This window comes from Ylistrum balloti, unplaced genomic scaffold (assembly GCF_031769215.1).
Source record: "Ylistrum balloti isolate Yb309-2 unplaced genomic scaffold, AGI_CSIRO_Ybal_v1 Utg370360, whole genome shotgun sequence".
Taxonomy (NCBI): domain Eukaryota; kingdom Metazoa; phylum Mollusca; class Bivalvia; order Pectinida; family Pectinidae; genus Ylistrum; species Ylistrum balloti.
The window spans coordinates 109,181-136,986 of record NW_026782255.1 but is presented as its reverse complement, the minus strand read 5'-3'; the positions used below and the strand labels follow the sequence as shown (position 1 = coordinate 136,986).

General features: G+C 35.0%; 1 pseudogene; it reads left to right on the top strand.

Annotated features, from left to right (window-relative positions):
• The first annotated feature begins 1,077 nt into the window (after positions 1-1,077).
• LOC132553864 (ectoine dioxygenase-like) lies at positions 1,078-11,832 on the top strand (annotated as a pseudogene).
• Positions 11,833-27,806: the final 15,974 nt, after the last annotated feature.

Sequence of the window (27,806 nt, the reverse complement as noted above, 5' to 3'; positions counted from 1 at the left end):
ACTGTGATGTCTTACTATAACCAATGACGCTACGTCATGACGGTAAAACAAAATGGCTTTCGCCGTTTGATTTTGGCCTTTACACTTTGACTTTGTGAGTTACGTGATAAAAAGTATCTTAAATTTGCCTTCATTTCACACGAAATGTTATAACACTCGTCTTCGAAGTTGTGTTTTTTGCCCGGTAGGGCTTGTACTATGAAAGGTCGGCGATCATTGGTCTGTTGCCAATGCTTAGAAATGCTTTCAGTCATTACACTATGTGTTTCTGTTGATAAAATAGCAGACGAATGTTTACATACAAATAATGTACATATACACACGCGTGAAACACACATACATTTCCATAATGTAAACATGTATAAATGTACATGCCATAACAATGTACATTTTGTTTTGTTTTTTTTTTTCAAAAATGATTTCAACCAGTTTTGATTTTGCTAAAGCGCCACCAACATTTTCAGCCCTTATATGCGTAGCAAGGTCGAAATTAAACAGTTTTAGATTAACATCATTGCACTCATAGTTTATTGTGCAAACTGTCTGATATCATATCAACAAATGCAAAGTAATTGCATGGTTGTTGATTGTACAAAAAGCACAAAATGAACAGCGAATTTTTTTATACAAGTTTAGATAAGATACAGGAGAGCCTTACAGTGGATTAAAATACATCATACAGCTGTTTCGTCCTTCTAGGGCTCGTCAGTGATGCTACATCATACAGCTGTTTCGTCCTTCTGGGGCTCGTCAGTGATGCTACATCATACAGCTGTTTCGACCTTCTAGGGCTCGTCAGTGGGGCTAAGGGCTTAACTTTCAAACCTAGGAAACTGACTCAGGGAAATCCAACGTGATCGCTAGAAAACTAAAAGTCTAGACTGAGAGGTGCACTAGCCCCATAATTTAGTAAATTTCTCTCATTTCATATAATTTATAATACTAGAAGTACCTGTAATCACTGCATTATTCGAATGAATTGAAGCGTGTCATGATAAATACAGTCCAATGCATATTTGATAACAGAATACGTATGAGGTCGTACTAACTTATAAGCTATATTATGTCATTTCAGGCATGGCTGGAGAAGCTCTTCCTCCAGGATTTACTGGAAAACTTTGTCCGGAAGTCTTTACTCAACCTCCTGTACAGCCTACGGAAAAGAAAGCCGGCCAACTCACCAACGAGCAATTGAAAACATATTTTGAAAAGGTACAAAATGCATTCATTGTTATAATTATTTTCTAGGCATGCTGCTTTGATAAAGATAAAGAAATTATTTTCCATTTATCAGTTTAAAAAAAATCGAGCTTAAGTTTGAAATTCTTTTCGTTTCTTTATAGGATTGGAAGTCCGACCTTCGATTTGAAACTCTTTTCGTTTCTTTGTAGAATTGGAAGTCCGACCTTCGATTTGAAACTCTTTTCGTTTCTTTGTAGGATTGGAAGTCCGACCTTCGATTTGAAACTCTTTTCGTTTCTTTGTAGAATTAGAAGTCCGACCTTCGATTTGAAACTCTTTTCGTTTCTTTGTAGAATTGGAAGTCCGACCTTCGATTTGAAACTCTTTTCGTTTCTTTGTAGAATTGGAAGTCCGATCTTCGATTTGAAACTCTTTTCGTTTCTTTGTAGAATTGGAAGTCAGACCTCCGATTTGAAATTCTTTTGGTTTCTTTTTAGGATTTGAAGTCCGACATAAGATTTTAAATTCACTTCGTTTCTTTCTAGGATTAGAAGTCCTAGCTTGTATTTGAATTTCATTTCGATTCTTTCTAGGATCAGAAGTCCTAGCTTGTATTTGAATTTCATTTCGTTTCTTTATAGGATTGCATACTTTAAATGAAGGGAGCCTTTCGATAGGCTGAAGTGATGTTTTGTGTTTTACAAATACTATAAATAAATATACTTTAATACATTTATTCGTGCGAATTGTAGTGAAATTATGATATTTATAATTATTATTTAGGGGCTGGTAAGACAGAAAAATGTCAGTTCTGTTGAAAATTTTATTAAAGCAAACGATATACCGCCATGTCAGTGCAAACATTGTATATTCTGCGTGATTGCATTTAGTGGGCACCAGCCGACTTTGGTTTGTCTCTCATCATTACATACAAGTTTACAATTATTGAGGAGCAATGTTACTAAAAATAGTATCATAACAATCATCGAAATTTGATCAGATTGATCTTTTGTATCAATAAAACCTGAAACTAAGGCTTTTCATGACACCCCATGTAGTCAAATATATTTCATTATTATATGCATATTTACATCTGTTGTTTGTCGAGTTAATATGGAAATCTTCACGAGATTTTCGACATGAAGATAAATTATGGAAACAATATTTGTATTTTAAGGGTTACCTTTTAGTAGAAAATTTCTTCGACCCTGCCGAACTTGAACCTTGTCGAGTGGCAATCAATGGATTGGTTGACGATGTGGCACAGAAACTTTACAAGACTGGCAAAATAACAAGTGAGTACATAAAATACACCGTATGTGATTCCATTGTATATTAATGTAATATACAGCGAGATAGCTGATGGAAAATTATACAATAGACGCATTAGTAAACGGCACAATTCAATACAAATTTAGTGTAACATACAGTAGAGCCAAACAATGAACCAAACTGCATCATACAGCTGTTTCGTCCTTCTAGGACTCGTCAGTGGTGATACATCATACAGCTGTTTCGTCCTTCTAGGACTCGTCAGTGGTGATACATCATACAGCTGTTTCGTCCTTCTAGGACTCGTCAGTGATGCTACATCATACAGCTGTTTCGTCCTTCTAGGACTCGTCAGTGGTGATACATCATACAGCTGTTTCGTCCTTCTAGGACTCGTCAGTGGTGATACATCATACAGCTGTTTCGTCCTTCTAGGACTCGTCAGTGATGCTACATCATACAGCTGTTTCGTCCTTCTAGGACTCGTCAGTGATGCTACATCATACAGCTGTTTCGTCCTTCTAGGACTCGTCAGTGGTGATACATCATACAGCTGTTTCGTCCTTCTAGGACTCGTCAGTGATGCTACATCATACAGCTGTTTCGTCCTTCTAGGACTCGTCAGTGGTGCTACATCATACAGCTGTTTCGTCCTTCTAGGACTCGTCAGTGGTGATACATCATACAGCTGTTTCGTCCTTCTAGGACTCGTCAGTGATGCTACATCATACAGCTGTTTCGTCCTTCTAGGACTCGTCAGTGATGCGACATCATACAGCTGTTTCGTCCTTCTAGGACTCGTCAGTGGTGATACATCATACAGCTGTTTCGTCTTTCTAGGACTCGTCAGTGATGATACATCATACAGCTGTTTCGTCCTTCTAGGACTCGTCAATGATGCTACATCATACAGCTGTTTCGTCCTTCTAGGACTCGTCAATGATGCTACATCATACAGCTGTTTCGTCCTTGTAGGACTCATCAGTGACGCTAAGAGCCTAAAATGTTGAAATCTAGGAGGCGATTGAGGAAAATCAAAATTGATCAAAAGAAATGTCTAAATCTAGACACGGATGTGCACTAGATCCTTAATCTATAAATTCACCATTTTCATTTATCTGATCCTTTCAACAGAACATCTAAACATCGAAAGTCTTTATGAACCATTTAACGTAAAACAGTTTCACTTAGCACCCTTGTTTTGATACTTTTATCGATTATTTATCACTGATTCGACCCGGTACAAATTAAAGCGTAGCTGTTCAACGAGTGAAAAATGGCACATTAAACAGAGTTGCCTCCCTTCCCATATATATTACCGCTTATAACCTTATGGTCCTTAAACCGGAAACAGTTCCTCAGTTGAGAATCAATCTCGCTCAAACATCTCTTCATTGAGATCAAGCTTCTGGGTGACCGATATTAGAGTCACTTCCCTTACATATATATAAGCACGTGGTAAAAATGATTGTTCCATTGCAACAAGTTACCATTTCATTCATTGTTACAATAATACATATTTTTGTTTTTTGTTGCCCATTGTTGGCTTCTCAAAATTACTTACGTTCAACAATATAGTAGTAAATTAAAAAGAGGACACCCTGTATCATAAGGTATGTGATAATCAGAGGCGACTAATGTGGTATCTGCTGATTCGAGGGTGTTCATATATTGGCATATCGATCTGCTGTTCCTATTACAAATCTTGTTTTTTATTTTAATCTTACCCGTTCGTCCTTTCTTTCCCCGTGTTTTGTCTTTTTTCTTTGTAATCTGTTGGTATTCGTCTGTATACATCTTTCTTTAAGAATCCCTGAAGGAATGAAGTCGCCAGAGCGTTGACAAACTTTGGTATAACGTTCATTTGTAAACAGACAGACGGACAAACGGACGAGCAGAGTGGAACTCTAAACTAAATCTCTTAAATATAAACGGACAAAATAAAGTGAGGATATTTGTAAACATAAACATTTTTAGTCTGGTAAATTGGGCAGTCCTCCAGTGAAACTGTAATTGATCAAAACCTATTTAGCGAGTTAGGTAAACGACCAGCGCAAAATAAGCTAGCCCCTTGTATTTATAGGTCGATCACAGAGTAGTTAATGCAATGGTTGGAATATATACATGAAATAAATAATCAGTAACTATTGATCATTTTTTCAACATCAAATATATACATTACATGTTTTGTTGAAATGTAATTTTAATTGCATTGAACCCGTTTATTCACAGATCAATTAATGAAGAACACCCTGACTCCCTTTCACTACTCATTCACATATGTGTTCCTTTTTTAGGTCTGTATGAAGATTATGGCTTCGAAAAGCGTTTGATTGAACTTGAGAAAGCATGGCCGGGTGCGGTTATGCTTCTTCTTAAACTTGGAAAGTTACCACAGGTGAGTAAAACAGGTAAATTGTGTTCTCTTTTGCTCTGTTTTGAATGGTGCGTACAAGACTGTTTAGCCCTTACCCGGTTGGGTCTCATGTTACTCTGTACTGGTGATTATTCCAGTGAGATAGCACTATAAACAACGCATCCATCATTGGGAATATTGGCCCCATCATCAATGCAATTCGTCCTCATATGCCTTTGGTTGTGACGACTTAAACTCCCAAACAAGCAAATGAGAACAAAAAAAAAACCCCAAAGGATAGATGATTTATGTTTACTAGGGAATATTCCCAAAGATTGTGTCACTCGCACAATTCTTCATTTTCGTTTAGTGCATAATTCGCAGTCTTCAGTCTTGAGTATAACAGATAAGATACATTTCTTCTCTAACTCAAACCATTTTTTCCTTTGTATTGACAAACGGGCGAAACTGAAGAAAATTAATTTTTCCCTACACACAATGCCAAAGGGATATGGATAACAATGAAGTTTGAAAACACAAAATATACAGTTACTCGTATGTGTCATTCATATTGACTTTTATTGCCGTTGACCACAGGCCTTTCGGGACCTCTGGTCACATGATCGACTTCTTAACGTTATCGAGCAAATTGTTGGACCTGAAGTTTCTGCGCATGCTGTTTGGAACCTCCGTCCAAAAGCCCCTGGACACGAAGAAACGGTTGTGCCGTGGCACCAAGGTACAATTACGTAAGAAATAACAATCATTACATAAATGTTTTGTACAGATATTAGCTTATTATACATGTTTATTTACACACGTTTCATTTTTATTTAGACTTTCATGAATGCTTTTGTACCTTGTAGCATATAAGACACATATGTGGTCTAATGCAAATTGTGTTTTAATATAATTGTATACTTTGTTATGAATTCTGTTATAAGTAAACTCATACGTCTTGCTTCAGAATCTCTAGATAAACAACAGTTCAATTTGTTTAGTGAAACATTCATGTGATTTGGTGATGCTTAATTTTTTATACACCTGTAAGTTTACCTGTAAATGCATGTAGGATGCATTTGATTGGATAAGTTAATCGTATTACCTGCTAGTTATCTTTATGAAAGTTTCTTATCTACCAATGCTCATTTAACCTATTTTGGATATAATTTCCTGTTGGTGCCGAGATTACTTGTTCAGGGAGGTTGTTTCATATTTTGACTACAAACGGACCAAAACCGTTTTGTTTGTTTTTTTTTTAACATATCTAGTTTAAATAACTTTTTTTAAATGTCCTATAGCCCCCTGGTCTTTGGTCGTCCAGAATTTACGAAAAGCCACAGCTTTGGAAAGTAGTATTGTAAGATAGTATTGCATGTCTTCACAGATTCTGCTTATTTTGACGTTGACACCTATGACACACATGTCGCAACAGCATGGATTCCTTTCGTTAACGCAACCAAAGAAAATGGCTGTATGGAGGTTTGTGTTCATTTCTGTAAATTATATAGATATTCCCTGTATACTGTAAAACCATTAATTTACGTGGGGATTTGTTTTCACGTTTTTGTGAGTACTCTTAATTTATCAATTCATACGTAAACGAAGTTTAAAATAAGTATAAATAGATTTCAGCTTTATCCATCAAATGAAATCAAGTGTCCACGGATTTTTTTTTTTTGGAAGGGGTGGCGGGGGCGGGTTAGGGTGGGGGTAAAGGGATCGTTTAATCTCTTTAGGATATTGACATATACACGTACTGTGTTATATCACCTAAGCAGGCAATAGATACGTTCATATTGATAATGACAAGTTAAGCATTTAAAACTAAATTTTGCAAATAGTTACCGATAAGTAAGCCTGCGATGATAATGATCGAGTTCAAAATCTTTTTAGGGGCATCTCGGTTCCTCCGGGTTCTATACAAACTCAACAATAGGAAGAGAACTTGGTGTATGATATGTCACTTGTACATAAATCATGTGAATACTGCATGTATTTCGCACAATGATTCCATCTGTAAACAGTAAGGTTTTAATGGGTTTTTTCAGTTTGCTATCGGAGGACATAAGAAAGGTCTAATTGGAGTACATCAGTGCTGTGAAAATTTCTATCTCATGCTGAACGAGGAGGAAATGCAGAGCCGACTCGGTAATTATATGTGTTTCCTTCAGTACCTAACTCATGTTACGTTTAGATTCATTAAAACGTGGTACTGATCAGATTACACGCATGTACTCGGCGTTATCTTGAAATAATGAAGAATTAAAAAAAAAATGAAATCTATGGTATGGGGTTAAGACGCCTAATTATCGACCCTTTTTAAACATTTATTTCGACCGATGATAATCCTAGAAGGACGAAATAATTATATCTTAACTCGATAGATCTATATCCATTCGTTTGCTTTATCGTATCTTATTCTAAATGTCCATAGAATGTATTGTTCATTATTCTGTCAGTTGTAAAATCGTGCGATGTTTGCAAATATGTATTTTCTAATACAATCACAATATCTGTTTTGCCTCAGAAAGATTTTATTTCACATCGGGTTTCGTACTTGGCTTTAAGCTAGTATTTCACATCGGGTTTCGTACTTGGCTTTGAGCTAGTATTTCACATCGGGTTTCGTGCTTGGCTTTGAGCTGGTATTTCACATCGGGTTTCGTGCTTGGCTTTGAGCTGGTATTTTACATCGGGTTTCGTGCTTGGCTTTGAGCTGGTATTTCACATCGGGTTTCGTGCTTGGCTTTGAGCTGGTATTTCACATCGGGTTTCGTACTTGGCTTTAAGCTAGTATTTCACATCGGGTTTCGTACTTGGCTTTGAGCTAGTATTTCACATCGGGTTTCGTGCTTGGCTTTGAGCTGGTATTTCACATCGGGTTTCGTGCTTGGCTTTGAGCTGGTATTTTACATCGGGTTTCGTGCTTGGCTTTGAGCTGGTATTTCCCATCGGGTTTCGGGCTTGGCTTTGAGCTGGTATTTTACATCGGGTTTCGGGCTTGGCTTTGAGCTGGTATTTTACATCGGGTTTCGGGCTTGGCTTTGAGCTGGTATTTCACATCGGGTTTCGGGCTTGGCTTTGCGCTGGTATTTCACATCGGGTTTCGGGCTTGGCTTTGAGCTGGTATTTTACATTCCATGTTTGAATAATTGAATTATGTGGCTAGTTAATTCTCGCCATCCAATTTTCAAAATTTCGGCATCACTGAGTCCGAGAACGACGAAACAGCTATGTTGCTGTCTTATTCATTATTTGACTAAACTGTGTCCAACTCTTAATTTGTATCGAAATGTGCTTTATCTACTCATAAGAACATTGTCTCTGTATTTTGGAATTAAATGATTTTGGTTCGTCAGCGAAGTTGTCGAAACGAAAAAAAACGTTTAGTGAAATTCGTTAAGATAATTCTGAGGTTTAATGTCCTTATAAAAATCAAGGTCATAACAGGACGGTTATAAAAGAAAGAGCAGACAGACAGGAAAAGTTAAATTTGCCAGGCATTGCCAGGGGACAGCAAATCTATTTTGGACCCATGAATTTCCTCTTAGGACACTAAAAGAAACAGGACACTAAAAGAAACGCCCAATTCTACAGGGAGTAACTTTACATTGCCTCCTGCGATCATGTAATGGAATTTAGCTGACCACATTCTCGGGTTCTCTGATGTCTATCTAGCACAAAACACCGGATATATCATCCCCCTTCTGCGCAAGGGGTGTCTGTAGCGTGCCAATTTGTTACAACACCCAGTTTGTTACAACTATTTTTGGAACCAGGTTTGACGTATTTGACGGTATGCTGCATGTCAATTTCATACAACTGTCCTTCTTTAACAAATTTGAATGTACATGACATGATAATAAGAGTCAATTTGTAACAATAACATTTGTAACACATTGGGACGTATTTGACAGGATATATCGGCCCAATTTGTTACAAATTTTATTGTAACAAAGTGTGTTGTAAGAAAATTTGCACGCTACAAGTGCCCCTCAACTAGTCGCTTGTTATAACATGTAGTGATATACAGTGGGGATAGTCTTTCCCGTTTCTTGCTCGGATCTCCGTTATGAAGTACACATATAATAAAATATCTGTGGTATGTGTATCGGTAAATTTGTGCTAGCAACACTAGTTCCAGAAAGATGTGATTTTAAAGACTTTAATTTTCTTTCATATCAGGTATTGATTTGACTAACACTGAAATTGTGGAGGTACCGTTTGGCAGTATGACCTTGTTCAACAATGCCATTCCCCACAGGAGGTAATCATCATAGCTTAATATGAAAAAAAATCACATCTCATCGATATAATTAGCGAACAGAACTACATGTTGTGAGCACTTTACAAACTGACGGACACATACTGATTGTAAATGACATCAGCTGAACAAAATTTTGTATTTTTAAAATGCTTGTAATACTCTTTAATTTGCGCTCTTTATAGAGACAGTCTCCGTGGGTAAAAACATCATTTATCGATAAAGAATGATATCTCTTGATATTTCATCATATATCAAACGATTCCATATGCTTGCTACATTATCCACATGTTGGCGTCCTCTTTTTATTTCTGTGAGACAGACAGGACAGACTGAACTAAGTTTCTGACTATTAAACATTGGATACATGTTAATGCTTTTTATCCTTAAAAATAATCAACTATTTCATAAATTGTGTTTAAAATTATTAATTATTCAATTTTGAGATTTTCCATCAACAGTATTCCAAACGTGACGGATTCTATCCGTTGGAGCATAGATCTACGTTGGCAAGACACCAGGAAACCATGGGGATTTTATGGATTAAAGGAAGGATTGGGACGAGTATGATAAAGCCGATAGATACAAAATTCAAAAACAATACGAGGTGGAAAAGTTTCAAAAGGTAAAGCAATAATAACAAAACGATATTAATTAGGGTCAAACTACGTCAAACTTCGTTAAACTACGTCCAACTACGTCAGACTCCGTTAAACTACGTCAAAGTCCGTCAAACTCCAGGTCATATAATTTGATAGATATTTTAGGAAGTGGTATTTCATTCACATGGACATGCGTCGAATTACCATTGTCCTTGGTAAGCAATGACGACAGCCCGCGTTCTTTCTGAGTAAATAGATGTCTCTATTTTATGTGGTTTCCGGTATCCAGGTATCCATTTCCCATTAGTTTCGTTCCGTGTCTCATTAACTTTCGATCCACAATCACAAACATTCTAATACAGAGTAAATAGTTCTTGACGTCATCATATACCTTCTCTATGCTACATGGGAATTCTTAAGAGTTGTATTACAGCGTATCATGTAGTATGCATATCTGACAATACATTCGATTTAATAGTTGACTAGTTCATCCGTCTGAGTTATTCAGCCGATGCAATGAAAATTTGTATTTTTTGTTATGATATTCAACGTCCTATCAATATATGTTGTTATTTAGAACGACCTTCCGAGGTACAAATGTATGCGAGGCGAGTGCTTGTGTTGAATGCGTATGTCTTTGTAATGCTGCGATATGTTATTGTAAACCTTGCGTTATTATGAAAATAAAGCCGACTTTATAGTGCTATCACACTGAAGCGTACTGCCGAGGCAATCAGTAGGACACCACACCTCAAATGTTGTTTTGTACGAAACCCTCTTGAGGTAACCAACCTAATATCGGTGGGGAACTTCCGGTGACTGATATACGACTCTTCCGGGAGAAAAAAACAAATCAATTCTCGTCTTTTCTCGCCGAAGATGTGATAATTGACAAATCTCGTTGTGTCATGGCGAAAAGACGAGCATTAAAATTTGTTATTTCTCGTCTTTTCGGCCCGACTAAAAAGACGAAAATTAAGGTCTACGAATTCTTGTCTTTTCGGAACGAAAAGACATTGTCCGCATCTTTTCGCTCTTGAATCCATAACCAAGGGGAATGTGGTCGGAGACTCGCGCTAAACTGCACATATTACGTCATTCATATCATCAGTCCATTAGTTCAAGTTCAAGTTCTTTATTTCACCAAAAACGACTTATAGGTACAAGCTATTCATATACAGGTATATATGTTATAGGAGAGTGTCTAAAGCATACGAGTGCAAACTATAAACACTGAACATATTACGAATACACAAAATTATAAATAACTAACGAATCAATTACGCCTCTTAGTGGCTAGATATAAATATTTCCCTAAATTTGACAACTCTTTAACGTTATTCACAGTTTGTAAACAGATGGACTCTTATAATAATACTTCTTTATATATTTTGACCTCAAATCATTATAAAAAGGACATACAAAAATGAAATGGAACTCGTCTTCGACGTCTCCCAAGTTACATTTGCTACAGTTCCTATTTCTTCGAATGATGTTATTGTGTCTACCTATTTCGATATTTAATTTATGAGACGATACTCTAAACTTAGTTAGCATACATTTGTATTTAGACTCAATAGATTTAAGGAGATAAAACTAAATACAGTGACTATCTATAAGATATTGATATATTCTACCTTTTGAAGAAACTGCTATCTTTGCCATCATATTTTGTTTAGTAATATCGCTCAGCCTCTGCTCAATAATCATAAAAGCGTTTAAAACTGGTAGATTCACTTCAAAAATATAACCTAGGCCTAGGGCTATTAATTCATTCTTAATATTTATCATTTATATATTATAATTAACGATTACGACCCCCGCGGTACCCAGTTGACAATTTATTGGTATTGCATCTACAAAGTTGGTTATGGACTTTTTGTAATAACTGCCAACATTATCATATTTTGCTTATATTAACATAATACAGGTATCTGGTCAGTGATACGTATTTCAGATTTTGAAAATGTCTTTCTTTCACTTTTAAACTACAGCAATGCAATACAGTCCTTTCCTTTAACTAGGAAGAAGAACCCTCGAATGAGTTTGACATCACCATTACCGGACCGTGGTTCGACAAGTACCACGTTATCAAGCACAATGAACACGTGGATGCCTACCAAACGGAGAAGAAAAACAAGACAAACCCCTAAATACTTAGCTTCAAAAGATAAAATCTTGAAATGTGAGGACGACGATGCAAATGGACAGAAAAAAATTTAATTCAATATTTTTGTTTGCATTTCACAAATGATCATATATTTCTGCTGTCCCTTAGAAGTGTAAAATTCAGGGACTACGTTGTTGTTGAACTTTAATGACCCCTCAATTATAGTTGTAGACAGGACTTGAAATACTATGAACATGGTGCGATGATCTACAGACTAGGAAGTAACAAAACAAGGCTTGTCCTTTCTATTCATGGAATGTAATGACTTAAGGAACGAGCTAATAAAATCACATATTTCTGAATTAAACAGAAATGTGTTTTTTCTTTGTTTTCTTAATTTGTCACAACAGTGTATACTCTCTATCAATTTTCGTTCTTTTCAACCACGGACAGTGTAGGCGAATAAGAGATGAACATAAGGTGAATTCATGTGTAATGGTACAAGGGCGAACATAATTTGAGGCAAAATCAGAAATTATGCCGGTATACATTTTATGAAATTTAGTGTTTAAAGAGTGGTTGCAAAATTTCTGAAAAAAATACAAGAGGAAAAACTCAATTGTAGTGGTGAAAATATTTTTTTAAAAATCTACCTTGAATATTTATTGCAAAAGCTCCTTAAGATTGAACCAATGAAAAAAAACTGTACAGTATTTCTTTCTCAAGAAAGTCGTTAGAAACCTTGGTGTTCTAAGATTAACTTGGTTTTACAAAGTCACGTGATAGGTGTCGTTGGAGAGCTGGTTATATTCTTAGTTTATCAATTTGTATCCTCACTTAGTTAATTTTAAGTAAAGATTTCATTACGACGTTGGTATTTTCTTGTTTCTATAAATACCTTGATTTCAACATAGATACCAGTAATCTGTATCTGCATGCCCATCCCACAGTCCTTTTTCATTGTTGTGTTCTCTCGACAATAGTTATGATATCGAGGAAATAACGAAATAAATCTTTGTACAACAGTTAGACAAGTATTGTGGTAATGTAATGTGTTCTCATTGGATGTATTGTTAGCTATATCTGATATCACCTCCGACACCGGAGACCGTAGAAAAAATATGGTTATTTCTACAATCGTATTTAATGGGGTTTTTTTCAAAGCTGTTCATTCATTTAAACCACTTAAGCAAAAAATGTTTTGATATATTCGAATACGCTTCCAAATCATTTTCGTAAAATCTGTCCAGATGTTAGCCTACCTTGCTAGTGTTGCAAAGGATTATATTCCATTTTCTGTTTACGACAGAAAAAAGAAGAATTACTGTAATTTTTCTCAAATGCATCTTCAACATTATTCTATATAATATATATATAGTCGTACCGATATAGATTATGTTTTGGGGGAAAAGAAATGATAGACATGAAAAATGCTAATAGATACATATACAGCTTAGAATACTCATATATATAGCTTAGAATACTCACATATACAACTTAGAATACTCACATATACAGCTTAGAATACTCACATATACAGCTTAGAATACTCACATATACAGCTTAGAATACTCACATATACAGCTTAGAATACTCACATATACAGCTTAGAATACTCACATATATAGCTTAGAATACTCACATATACAGCTTAGAATACTCACATATACAGCTTAGAATACTCACATATACAACTTAGAATACTCACATATACAGCTTAGAATACTCACATATACAGCTTAGAATACTCAAATATATAGCTTAGAATACTCACATATACAGCTTAGAATACTCACATATACAGCTTAGAATACTCACATATATAGCTTAGAATACTCACATATACAGCTTAGAATACTCACATATACAGCTTAGAATACTCACATATACCTCTTAGAATACTCACATATACAGCTTAGAATACTCATATATACAGCTTAGAATACTCACATATACAGCTTGGAATACTCACATATACAGTTTAGAATACTCACATATACAGCTTAGAATACTCACATATATAGCTTAGAATACTCACATATACAGCTTAGAATACTCACATATACAGCTTAGAATACTCATATATACAACTTAGAATACTCACATATACAGCTTAGAATACTCACATATACAGCTTAGAATACTCAAATATATAGCTTAGAATACTCACATATACAGCTTAGAATACTCACATATACCGCTTAGAATACTCACATATACAGCTTAGAATACTCACATATACAGCTTAGAATACTCACATATATAGCTTAGAATACTCACATATACAGCTTAGAATACTCATATATACAGCTTAGAATACTCATATATACAACTTAGAATACTCACATATAAGGCTTAGAATACTCACATATATAGCTTAGAATACTCATATATACAGCTTAGAATACTCATATATACAACTTAGAATACTCACATATAAGGCTTAGAATACTCACATATATAGCTTAGAATACTCACATATAAGGCTTAGAATACTCACATATACAGCTTAGAATACTCATATATACAGCTTAGAATACTCATATATACACCTTAGAATACTCACATATACAGCTTAGAATACTCACATATAAGGCTTAGAATACTCACATATATAGCTTAGAATACTCACATATACAGCTTAGAATACTCACATATACAGCTTAGAATACTCACATATACAGCTTAGAATACTCATATATACAACTTAGAATACTCACATATACAGCTTAGAATACTCACATATACAGCTTAGAATACTCACATATACAGCTTAGAATACTCACATATAAGGCTTAGAATACTCACATATATAGCTTAGAATACTCACATATACAGCTTAGAATACTCACATATACAGCTTAGAATACTCATATATACAGCTTAGAATACTCACATATACAGCTTGGAATACTCACATATACAGTTTAGAATACTCACATATACAGCTTAGAATACTCACATATATAGCTTAGAATACTCACATATACAGCTTAGAATACTCACATATACAGCTTAGAATACTCATATATACAACTTAGAATACTCACATATACAGCTTAGAATACTCACATATACAGCTTAGAATACTCACATATACAGCTTAGAATACTCACATATACAGCTTAGAATACTCACATATACAGCTTAGAATACTCACATATACAGCTTAGAATACTCACATATATAGCTTAGAATACTCACATATACAGCTTAGAATACTCACATATACAGCTTAGAATACTCACATATAAGGCTTAGAATACTCACATATACAGCTTAGAATACTCATATATACAGCTTAGAATACTCATATATACAGCTTAGAATACTCATATATACAACTTAGAATACTCACATATAAGGCTTAGAATACTCACATATATAGCTTAGAATACTCACATATAAGGCTTAGAATACTCACATAAAGAGCTTAGAATACTCATATATACAGCTTAGAATACTCATATATACACCTTAGAATTCTCACATATACAGCTTAGAATACTCACATATAAGGCTTAGAATACTCACATATACAGCTTAGAATACTCATATATACAGCTTAGAATACTCATATATACACCTTAGAATACTCACATATACAGCTTAGAATACTCACATATACAGCTTAGAATACTCACATATACAGCTTAGAATACTCACATATACAGCTTAGAATACTCACATATAAGGCTTAGAATACTCACATATAAGGCTTAGAATACTCACATATACAGCTTAGAATACTCATATATACAGCTTAGAATACTCATATATACAACTTAGAATACTCACATATACAGCTTAGAATACTCACATATACAGCTTAGAATACTCACATATACAACTTAGAATACTCACATATACAGCTTAGAATACTCACATATACAGCTTAGAATACTCACATATACAGCTTAGAATACTCACATATACAGCTTAGAATACTCACATATACAGCTTAGAATACTCATATATACAACTTAGAATACTCACATATACAGCTTAGAATACTCACATATACAGCTTAGAATACTCACATATAAGGCTTAGAATACTCACATATATAGCTTAGAATACTCACATATGCAGCTTAGAATACTCACATATAAGGCTTAGAATACTCACATATATAGCTTAGAATACTCACATATACAGCTTAGAATAATCACATATAGAGCTTAGAATACTCACATAAAGAGCTTAGAATACTCACATATATAGCTTAGAATACTCACATATACAGCTTAGAATACTCACATAAAGAGCTTAGAATACTCACATATAAGGCTTAGAATACTCACATATATAGCTTAGAATACTCACATATACAGCTTAGAATACTCACATAAAGAGCTTAGAATACTCACATATATAGCTTAGAATACTCACATATACAGCTTAGAATACTCACATATACAGCTTAGAATACTCACATATAAGGCTTAGAATACTCACATATACAGCTTAGAATACTCACATAAAGAGCTTAGAATACTCACATATACAGCTTAGAATACTCACATATATAGCTTAGAATACTCACATATACAGCTTAGAATACTCACATATACAGCTTAGAATACTCACATATATAGCTTAGAATACTCACATATACAGCTTACAATACTCACATATACAGCTTACAATACTTATATATACAGCTTACAATACTCACATATACAGCTTAGAATACTCACATAAAGAGCTTACAATACTCACATATACTGCTTACAATACTTATATATACAGCTTACAATACTTATATATACAGCTTACAATACTTATATATACAGCTTAAAATGAAAGTTTGAATATGTTTAAATTTTCAGATAAAATTATGCTATTTTAAATTATTACTACAACAAACATAACCATTTTCTATAGTTTCACTGAAATGTGTTCACGATAGTGTTAGTGGAGCTGATAACTGATGTACAAATTAATGAAACGTCTATGTTATACATCAATATAGATTACTGTTGATAAATAATACACATTGATTTTTTGTTGTCACTAAAACAAAAGTAAGTGTAAAAAAGGAGAAAAGGGACAAAACACATTTTTCACGCTGACTTAAAATTTTTAATATGGCCAATAACATATTTGTGATAGATTTAATCATTTCACCCCCAGAAAGTAGCGTTCTGCCATATTTGGCAATATTCGCTCCAGTGTGGCGGAAAGTATGCACACATATCAATAAATCACAATTAATAAGATAGTGCACATAAGATCATCATGGTGACGTCACCATTGGTATATCAGTGGAATGTGTTTTATTTTCTATGTCATTCTCCCAATAAGTGATGTTTGCTGTAATTCCTCGTGTGGTCGACGTTTTGGGTACTCAACACCTTATTATTGTTTTTACTGCACTTGATCTAATATCATAAATGTTTAAACCAGAAGTGTGAACGAAAAAACAATTATAAGCTGAGGTGTCTAAGCTTAATTAGCTATGATGTATCCGAAACATCGTTTGAAACGAATGCTGCGATTGGTCGAGTGTATACTAGTGTCATGGTGACAGCGCCAAGCACGTGCAAATTGGCAGACGATCAGCTAGAGTTTTTGAGAAGGGTCATTACTGGATTGTCACAATTTCGGAATGAATTTAAATAGATTTCCGTCACCTGTGACGACACCCTTTAATTATCTCTGGTATTTAAACGAATGCTTGCGGATTGCATCATTAATATGCAGGCTCCAGAGACAAAACAGAAAATGAAAAGGTCAGAAGAAAAAGACGATAACATCACTCAGGTTGCAAGAAAACACAAACGACTATAAAAAACCAAAGAATATAGTCAGTGGCGATCGTGAAGTATCGCCACTGACGAGTTCCGATGATGGACATGTCGAACTAGCATGACTGGACAATGAAAAAGACACCGTCACTTTATCGACGACATGAAACAACGTCTCTGGAATACACATTGTATTTGCTATCGTCCAAGTAATCCTGGACGTTCCACCATTTTCTTATCTCATTTTTTTTCAAACAATGAATACGTATAAATGGAATTTAAAGCAAAGAAAACTATTCAAAGCAATTTTTGTTTATCAAATGTTGCGGAATTTATATCTATATGAGTTGCCTTGATCGTAGTATCGTACTTTGCAACTTGAATTTAAACACATGACACGCAGTATACGTACCTTGTCTAGTTTTAATTTTATTTCTTTATTTTATGTATTTTAATTGAGTCGTTAAACTTGTGATCCCTGTGACTACTCCTCCGACTCTGTTGCACACATGTAACTTCGGATTCCGACCAATCACGACCCTCGTTTCAAACGCACTTCATTGAACAACTCGAATAGTGCCACGGTTTAGAAAAAAACACATGACACTAAAACCATCCGATGTAGGGAATCTGCGAAATTGATTTAATCACGGGGCTGCTGCACCTCCATGTTTAGGTTTCGACTTTACTTTTGATCACTTTAGGTTTTCGTCAGATGCCCCCTATCAAATTCTAGGTTAACATAGTTGTATAAGCATGCGCATTAAAAATGTATAGACTTCGTTTCTCTTTATTTATTTTTTCTGAAATAAACATGTCGACTTTGTAGATACTGAGGACGTTTAATGATAAGACCTTTATATTTTATACTAAATGCATGTATTGATATATCACTGTATCACGAATTTGTAGAAAATCTTTTACGTCTGATTAGTAACAAATACTATTATATTTATCACGGGAACACTGGGGTCGATAGGGTCACACAGGTGTGTGTGCGCGTATGTATGTACTTTAAGGTTAGGCATGTAATCTGACGTACACGGAGTATTAAGGGTAACACGTGAATTACCTGGGGTAGGACCCGTGCTTTACAGGGTATATAGGCGATAGGGTCAGTCGAGCTTTTGCAGCTGTAGATACCGAAGCACCTCGTTTCTATTCAGCTGTGGATATTAGAGCTCCTCGTTACCATTCAGCTGTGGATACTGCAGCTCTTCGTTACCAGTCAGCTGTGGATACTGCGAAACCTCGTTACCATTCAACTATAGATACTGGAGCTCCTCGTTACCATTCAGTTGTGGATACTAGAGCACCTCGTTACCATTCATCTGTGGATACTAGAGCACCTCGTTACCATTCAGTTGTGAATACTGGAGCACCTCGTTACCATTCAGCTGTGGATACTAGAGCTCCTCGTTACCATTCAGCTGTGGATACTAGAGCACCTCGTTACCATTCAGCTGTGGATACTAGAGCACCTCGTTACCATTCAGCTGTGGATACTGCGAAACCTCGTTACCATTCAGCTGTGGATACTAGAGCTCCTCGTTACCATTCAGGTGTGGATACTGAGGCTCCTCGTTACCATTCAGCTGTGGATACTGGATCTCCTCGTTACCATTCAGCTGTGGATACTGGAGTACCTCGTTACCATTCAGCTGTGGATACTGCGAAACCTCGTTACCATTCAGCTGTGGATACTGCGAAACCTCGTTACCATTCAGAAGTCATAAGACTTCATTGTTGATCCATTAACACTAGGGCTGGTCACAGCAACAACTCAGATCCTTTCATTCATGTTGTGATACTGTTCAATTTTGGTGGATACTTTGTTTTCGTTGAATTGGTAATTATTTTCATTCCACAAATTCTCATATACAGGAACTGTAGAATTAATATAAAAAGATTTATTGAGATAAAATTTATCCACAAAAACACATGTCCATTTTGTTTTAGAAATCACGAAAATTGGGCACCGCGAAAAAGTATATACCGTATACGTGCTTATATTTCAGTATCTTAAAAAGATTTGTTGGACGTTTCCATGACAACGCTGTCACTTTAATTAGTTTCATTCACAGTTTTCATCTTTTCAGCTCCCATAATATCGAAGACCGTTACACAAAGGAACAAAGAATATTTCTCTCTAAATTGTATGTGCTTAAATACCTTGATGACGATTACTATTGCGTGGGGAAAAATGACTATTCTAGGACGGAATATGGCGAAGTAAGACACGAAAGGCTTGTTATAAATATAATGACGTCCAACCTTCATCATTACCGTAATTCATGATTATATACTTAACGAATAGTTCTAGTTCATATTTTGGATCGTTAAGTTCATTTGTACATCACAAGACTCCTCTGTGTGTATGTGTTGCTATAGTTTGCACAGTCTAACAAATTAGAGCAGCAGATTTAGTCAATGAATCGGCTGAACCTTCCACAAATCACAACAGAACCATCATCGTGTTATTTTTACTTCTATTTTTCCTTGTTATTATGTCAATGATGTATTAAAATTCCCGTAAATTCCCAAATTGGTAAAATATTAAACCTATCCATATAAAGACAAACACTACAGTTGTGAAGTTTAGGGGTATGACATCATTCCTTCTTTCTTGTGAAATAGATAGAACTACAAAAATAGATTCGACATTATTTTGGTATCAAAAATGTCTTTAGCTATTGCAATGTCAAGTCAAATAAAGCTCAGAAGGGACAAATTGGTATAAAGATGATAAAATATATCAATATTATTATAATCATTTTCGTATTATAACAGATGCTTCGATAATACCCCTTCGAGTCTACAGGAGATAACGCTATTTTGGTTACATTTAAATTATGTAACGAATACAGTTCGGTTTGACTTGGATTTTAGTATTGTTAAACGTGCTTTCAGCTGCTTTGACTATTTAAGGATGGTTATCTCATGAATGCTTAGCAAGTACATATAAAGAGTGCGTGTGGTGTGGGAGGCCACGATGTGCGAAACTGAAGTCGACTTTATAGTGCTATCACACTGAATGATACTACCGAAGGCCCCCAACAGAACTCCCCGCCCGATCATATCATTCAGGCAACGGGCGCAAAAAAAATTGTTATAGAGCAAGGGAAACGATTAGATCCTAAATAAGGTAAATTCTTATATTTTATAAAATTTGGTTCCTCCTATAATAATATTATCATGCGTTGAGAGAGCAAGCCGGACTTGTTTGATAACAATTCTAAAATAATGGTTATGTTTTATGGACAATTTTTTTTTGTTCTAATACCCAATATACTCATAAATTCTGACGCTAGTCCAAAGATGGCGGCCATCATGTGAAGTGGAGATTACAATGATTATAATCTTCGTGTTAGTTCCGATTGACTTTTCTCCGCTTCAAGTAAGTTTGTCGGTAATGTCAGAATGTCGATAAGGCATACACCGATCGTTACAGTAGGTGGTATTCTCAAAGGGGATAAACCTCAGTTATAATATCACAACTTAATGAAATCGTGTTACATGGTATTGTGTTCTACCTTTTCTGGATAATAACATAGAGAAAGATACATAAATCCAAATCTCCATTTGAAAGAAACTTACTGAAAACTTCGGATCAGTCTCCCTTCATGACCTTTTGTCGATGCCTCTCCACCATGTCCTTTACTTTATCGATCTCCTTTTGTGAGCAAATAACTTTACCATTCAGAGACAGACATGACAAATCTCACCAGGAATCGATATGAATATTAATTTAAAACAGATAATCCACGCAAAGAAATATTTTAAGCCTTTTCATATGTCGCGACCTACATCCTTTCCCGAATCCACAGACAACGCGACTAAAACGTGGGAGGGACGTTTACGTCATCGATGGTTAAAAGAAGTGTTTTGATTCGCTATCACAATGTGAGGGGCAATTAAAAAAGATGTGCATGGCCTGGGTATTATTTCATTTCTTTGATATTGCGATAATTACAATACTTTTAGACTATTTTTAGATTACCTTTGTAATATAATTTTAGATTGATTTAGATTTGGGATAATGTGCTTGCTTTTATGGTATACAAGAGATTAGACCATGGATTTCAGTTTAAAACGAGATGCAGTCATGATCTAATTAATATCCAGCATGTGGATAAAAATAACATATTATCCCCTAAATAAATATCTATGGTGTGTAACGTATATGCACTTGTACTGGAATGACACCTATTTAGCACAGGTGGGCGGTTATATTGAAGTGCAAAATCCATGCCCCAGGTTCACAAACGTGACTGATTGAAAGAATCTTCAGTCCGTTTTTATTCCAAAGGAAGGCAACAAATTTTTAGATAAGAAAATTTCCATAAATCTTGTATTATTTCTTGTTATCGACAAATTTTGTTTCTATATGAATTTATGTCTTCGAAAAAGCTACCGTCATCTGATGAAGGACTCTCAGTGATGCTTACTGTAAAATCATGTATTTTTCTGGGGCTCATTTTCGTGGTTTTCGTGGAAAATAATAGCTCAAGCAGTCTACATACACTAATTTTTACATTTCGTAGACATGGTAAGATATTTTCGTTCTTTTAAATTCATTTAAGATAGTTTTCGTTTAAAGACCAGGAAAATTCTCGCAAAGTGACATGAAATTATGAATGTTCTTTCTGTTTAACCTGACCATGCTGTACACTAAGGACTAGGTAGATACTGCTTCCGTTTTTAAGAGTACAAACGGAATCAAGAGATCAGCGTGAATAAAAACTCGACAAAATTAATGATTCCACAGTAAAATAGACACGGTTGCATAATTCTCTCAAGGACATATTGGACGGAGAACACCTAACAAGCCTTTGACTCGTGTTTTACAAGTACAATAACAATAACTTAAAAGTAGAAATTTCCATCAGTAAACGTGCGTTTGTGAATGTTTGACAGTATAGTATTACATACGAAGGCTTACGACGACTATCGTCTGTTTTGGTATCTTGATAATGTTCCTGTATATATATCTCAAAAGTTTGTGTTTGTATTTTTCTATTTGATATACACTTTTATAGGAATGTTTGTGTTCGGCTTTTCCGTCTGAAATAAACACAAACTGAAGAAAATAATGAAGGTTGACACAGGACTAGCGAAAACTGTTGACGAGAAAACTTGAAATATCGGCAGTGACAATGTAGAAACGTCAGACTGTCACAAAACCAAAAATATCAGCTTCATTGTAAACTTATTAGCGAGAGATCACGTTGATACGACCATATTACATTCCGTAATGGAGACATTTGTAATTGTGACAACACAGTGTTAAATGTCAAAGCAAAAACTAATCATTGATATTCATATTATAACGAAAATTTTGGTAATTAGATTTAAGAAACGTAAAAATGGGAATTCGAATCTAGATCATACAAATCCGGAAAAATATAAATGTGTTCAAAAGATTGTCTATAATATAAGGTAATTAAAAATGAAGGTCTTACACCAATGTATATGTACATGTACCGACAAATATGTATAGCTATTCGGTAAGAAATGTCCTTAGTTTTGAAATTTGCGGTAGCATATCGTGATTATTTTGTCGGAAACTGACGAAGCGGAACTAAGAAATACCGTTGTTATTTTCAAAACAAGGAAGGGATTTCGCCTATTTCAATTCTTATATATTTGAATAAGTGAAAACGTGATATTTTGATTCCGTTTTACGTTGGATTACAGTGATCTGCGCTTACTTGTCAAGGTTACGTAACGACAGTATCATTCAAAATCTGATACCTTTCCTGTCATGCTAAATTTTCCTGACGTAATCTTGATGACGCGGCGGGGACTTTGACAACATCTATCATTAGCATCGGGCTAGATATGCAAATGAGAAATTTGCGAACTCTGTATCGCAAATTAGTTTATTGACCAATCAAATGTCGTCTTGAGTGAATAAAAGGATACTTTTTTTAAATATTCATTTGATATTGAAATCAACACAAGATGGCTAGAAAACGAAACGATATGTTTCGGAGGCAAAAACTGGTTCCATGTGTGCGTCCATTGAGGTTCTACGTATTGGTTATGTTGTTCATTTGAAATGTGCTTTTTCGTTGTGGCTGTCTTGTTGTCTTGCCTCCTACGATGAATAAAGAAGAACATTTTAAAAAAAGCTTCATGGCTAATCGAATTAAGAATAATGAGATTGCTTAACTGAAGACTATTAAGTAAGGGCGCTTATCACGTTTCATATTAATATTTTAATGAAAGTGTGCAACAGAACTTCTTGTCGTAAATCGTACAAATGCTCATAGCATGTATAGTCTTTAATTGTGATGATCATGCAATATCTCCAGATAATTTTTATCTTTAATTCATCTATAATGTGAATTACATGGAAACTTATTTAAAGTCTAATTTTAATCGCATATCAATGTAGTGTACATTACTTAATACAGACAATCAGTGGTACAAGATTAATCATTACACAACTTTCTGATACAAGCTGGTACTGTTTCATCCCATGATACAATACCAGGTAAGTATTTTATATAAGACAGGAAGTAAGAGAAAACAGGTGAAGTGAAATCAAAATTGACGCAATAAACATTTTTTTATGAATCAACTGGCATTCATGAGGAAATGAATGTCAACAAGGTCAGGGAAAGTTCAATGAAGGACGTTGTGTCCCTATGAATGAACTGAAAGCGGATCGATACTGATGTATATCATTTTAAATTTCCATCTTTTATAGGGGCAGACTATAATATGCATTGTGTACAAATTGTTGTCGTATCAGGACACAATGACCGTAAATAGTACAAAACACACTCAAGTGAAGAGCGCCTTTTAATAAATATTTAGAGTTGAGACAGTAGAGCCAAATAATGAATTAAACTGTACCATACAGTTGTTTCGTCCTTCTAAGACTCGTCAGTGATGCTACATCATACAGTTGTTTCGTCCTTCTAGGACTCGTCAGTGATGCTACATCATACAGTTGTTTCGTCCTTCTAGGACTCGTCAGTGATGCTACATCATACAGTTGTTTCGTTCTTCTAGGACTCGTCAGTGATGCTACATCATACAGATGTTTCGTCCTTCTAGGACTCGTCAGTGATGATACATCATACAGTTGTTTCGTCCGTCTAGGACTCATCACTGGTGTTTAATTTTGAAGCCTAAAAGGCGAGTGAGGAAAATCCGATATGATCGAAAGAAGAATGCAAAAACATACATGGGGAGTTGGGTTTGCCATGTAAGTCAATACGACAAATATGGGAAGGGGGGCGGGGCAAAAAGGAGGGGATGAAATAAACGTGTAAAGCCTGAAACTGAAACGTAGTGTATAAACAACAGTGAAATCACGCGATAACGATACGTCACGTGCGTTACATACACGTCAGAGGATATTGAAGGAAATAGCGCTACACAGCATAGAATATTAGAAATGTAAATACATATTAACCATTTGGAATACGTTATTGACTTTCTGAATTCATTCTTAAATCTCTGAGATGAAATCGAAACTTTGACCGGAACTGACCACAGTGTCACTGATTGTTGCTGTGATTTGATTGTGGATTTAACAATGGATAAGACCCGGAAAGACCGGATTAATCCATGGTAGTCATTGTGGGAGTATGCTCATCTTCTTTTCCAACATGTCAACTTAACTTTCTCTGAGTAACGCTATTTTCTCATTAGACAGATTTCTGATTGGTGTTAACGAGTGATATATTTTGGTCTTTTAGAAATAATTTAAGATAGTTTTCGTTTAAAGACCAGGAAAATTCTCGAAAAGTGACAGAAAATTATGAATGTCCTTTTGCCGTTGAAGCTGACCATGCTGTACACTAAGGACTAGGAAAATGTTGTTTCCGTTTTTAAGATTCCGTTATAATAAAACTTTCCGCTGTTTTGTTTACGATGCCTAGTGTTCATATCAGTTTATCAGTTGAGTCAAAGGTTTAGATTTATCGTTATCCTGTGTAACATATATAGGCTCTTAACTAAGATTTTATGAATCAAGTCTTAGAAGTCATTTTTTTTTAATTTTGCGAGCTTTGGGAAACAAAAAAAAACTTAAATAAAATAAATAAAATAAGCTTTAAGCTTTCAAACGAGTTTCTTAATATCTGATAGAAAATTTTCAAAAATTCGATTTAAAGATTGTAAAATACTCATGAGTTACATTTTGACACTTTCTTGTAAAAATGTCCAGGACAAATGGATAAAGCCATCATGTGGAGCAATTTCAATTTATGACGTAGCGTCATTGTCCCTTTGTCATTGTCATGACGTCACAATCACTTTATGACTTGCGCAGCCAGGATATGTTTAATTATAGTTGGCTGATTCAAATGCGGCATGTAGGTTATGACGAATTTCAATTTGTAACCTGCAGTTTTGACACTGAAAGTTGAAAGATTTATGCGCAAGTAGAGAACGTTACTTGATGCCGTCACTTAAACTTTAACTCTTGGAAACGTTATTTGAAATCGAAGGTAGTAGATTAGAGACTTGGCGGAGCAAAACAAAATTACATTTTAGATCTGCATTATATGTATATGAATAATGTTGTCAATCGGATTAATGCCTTACTTTCTTTTCATCACAAATAATTCTGAAAACGCAAACGAAAAAATATTATCGGTAATAGCTTTATAAATCATCTAAGCAATTAAAATGAATCACGACCTTACGACCTTTCGACCTTACGACCTCCAACATTTAATCAGCATGTAGCCATTGTTATATGACAATAGTTTCTGATGAAAGACAAATCTACCTGCCTCGTGCAGACCAATTACTATAACCAGTTTATCATGACATCTTTTAAATCTATTTTATCGTTTATTTTGGGTTTTTTTTTTTTTTTTTTTGATAAATGGTCGGCAGACATTTTTATTGGTACCAGACGTTGTATATACTGTAGTAAGTAGGTATCAACAAGAGGACCCAGTCTGCCATTGGTTTTAGATAAACAACACATTGTATAGTAAATCAGCCAATTTCTTCGGAATACTAGACTGTAGGACAGGTGTATCTGAATCTTACTATCTTAGTTTACCTCCATTGGGTCTTAACAGTCATAAAAGAATTTAAGATCTGACATTTCTGAAGGAGATATTTTTAGAATTTTCCTTCCAAATTTCACTGTTTCGTCTTGTCCTAAGGATTCTCTTGGACAAAATCTCAAGGTATTGCTAACGATATCGTGAGATTTTTTTGGTACGACGATGGACGAAAACGAGACCTCCCTGTAATTAAGATACCGACTTCCGATACCATTAATTATTAAAAATTGTCGCTTGTGTGACGCACAATAAAGATGATGGAATACATTATACAATGATCCCACACACTGCTTAAAGTAGCTTTGTGATAAATATAACCTACTTGGTCATGTTACCAGCCAAGCTTCAAACATATCACTGACGTCATCGCCACCTTCGTTGTAATAACACGTTTGACAACTCTGTGTTGGAATATTATTCCTCTCGATGAACGTTTCTAGTGTGCTAATTGTTTCATAGCTATGACCATTAAAGACGCCTCCTATGTTAACGAGGCAGATAAAACATGTATGTTTGTGGGGGGAGACTACAATACGTTCGTTTTTGTGCTACTGAACAGGTCACGTTATACTGACAACAGGCAAATTAACCATGACACAACCAAAGGCCGAAAGTGAGGCTGTATCAAAGATGATATTTAGAACAAGAAATCTAGAGCTTTAACGGTCATCTGACAATCAAACATCCAAACGATTTAGTCAACATAGAAGCTTGGGATTTTTTTTCTACAATTCAAGGAGATAAACCTCATTTAAATAAACGATATTGCAGACCAACTTTGGTTAAAATCCATTCTTTTATCTAGTAAATGACGCTCTCCTTTTTAAAATGTTTCCGACCGAATCGGAGTGAAATCTACTCTAGGACGAGAAGCGTTCTAACGCAGTCATTTCGCTGTAGTCCCCTTAGTAGCATACACTTGCATTTATTTAAGAAAGATCTATTCAGCCGTTAAGGATGAGTAGCATTTATGGAAGGCGAACGTGATGTGAAACGTTGTTAGAGCGAATGTTACATATTGTAACATTTCGGGAAGACAACACTATAATGTTATTCATGAAATGATTGTATAGTCTACGGGAAAAACGTATTGTATTTGTGTTGATGTATGATATGCTAATTCAGAAATAGTTCCATATTGAGTTCTAATTTTCCTTTTTACCGCTACTGTAACACATACAGATATAGATTTTATCATTATTATCATAACACCACTATATCAACGT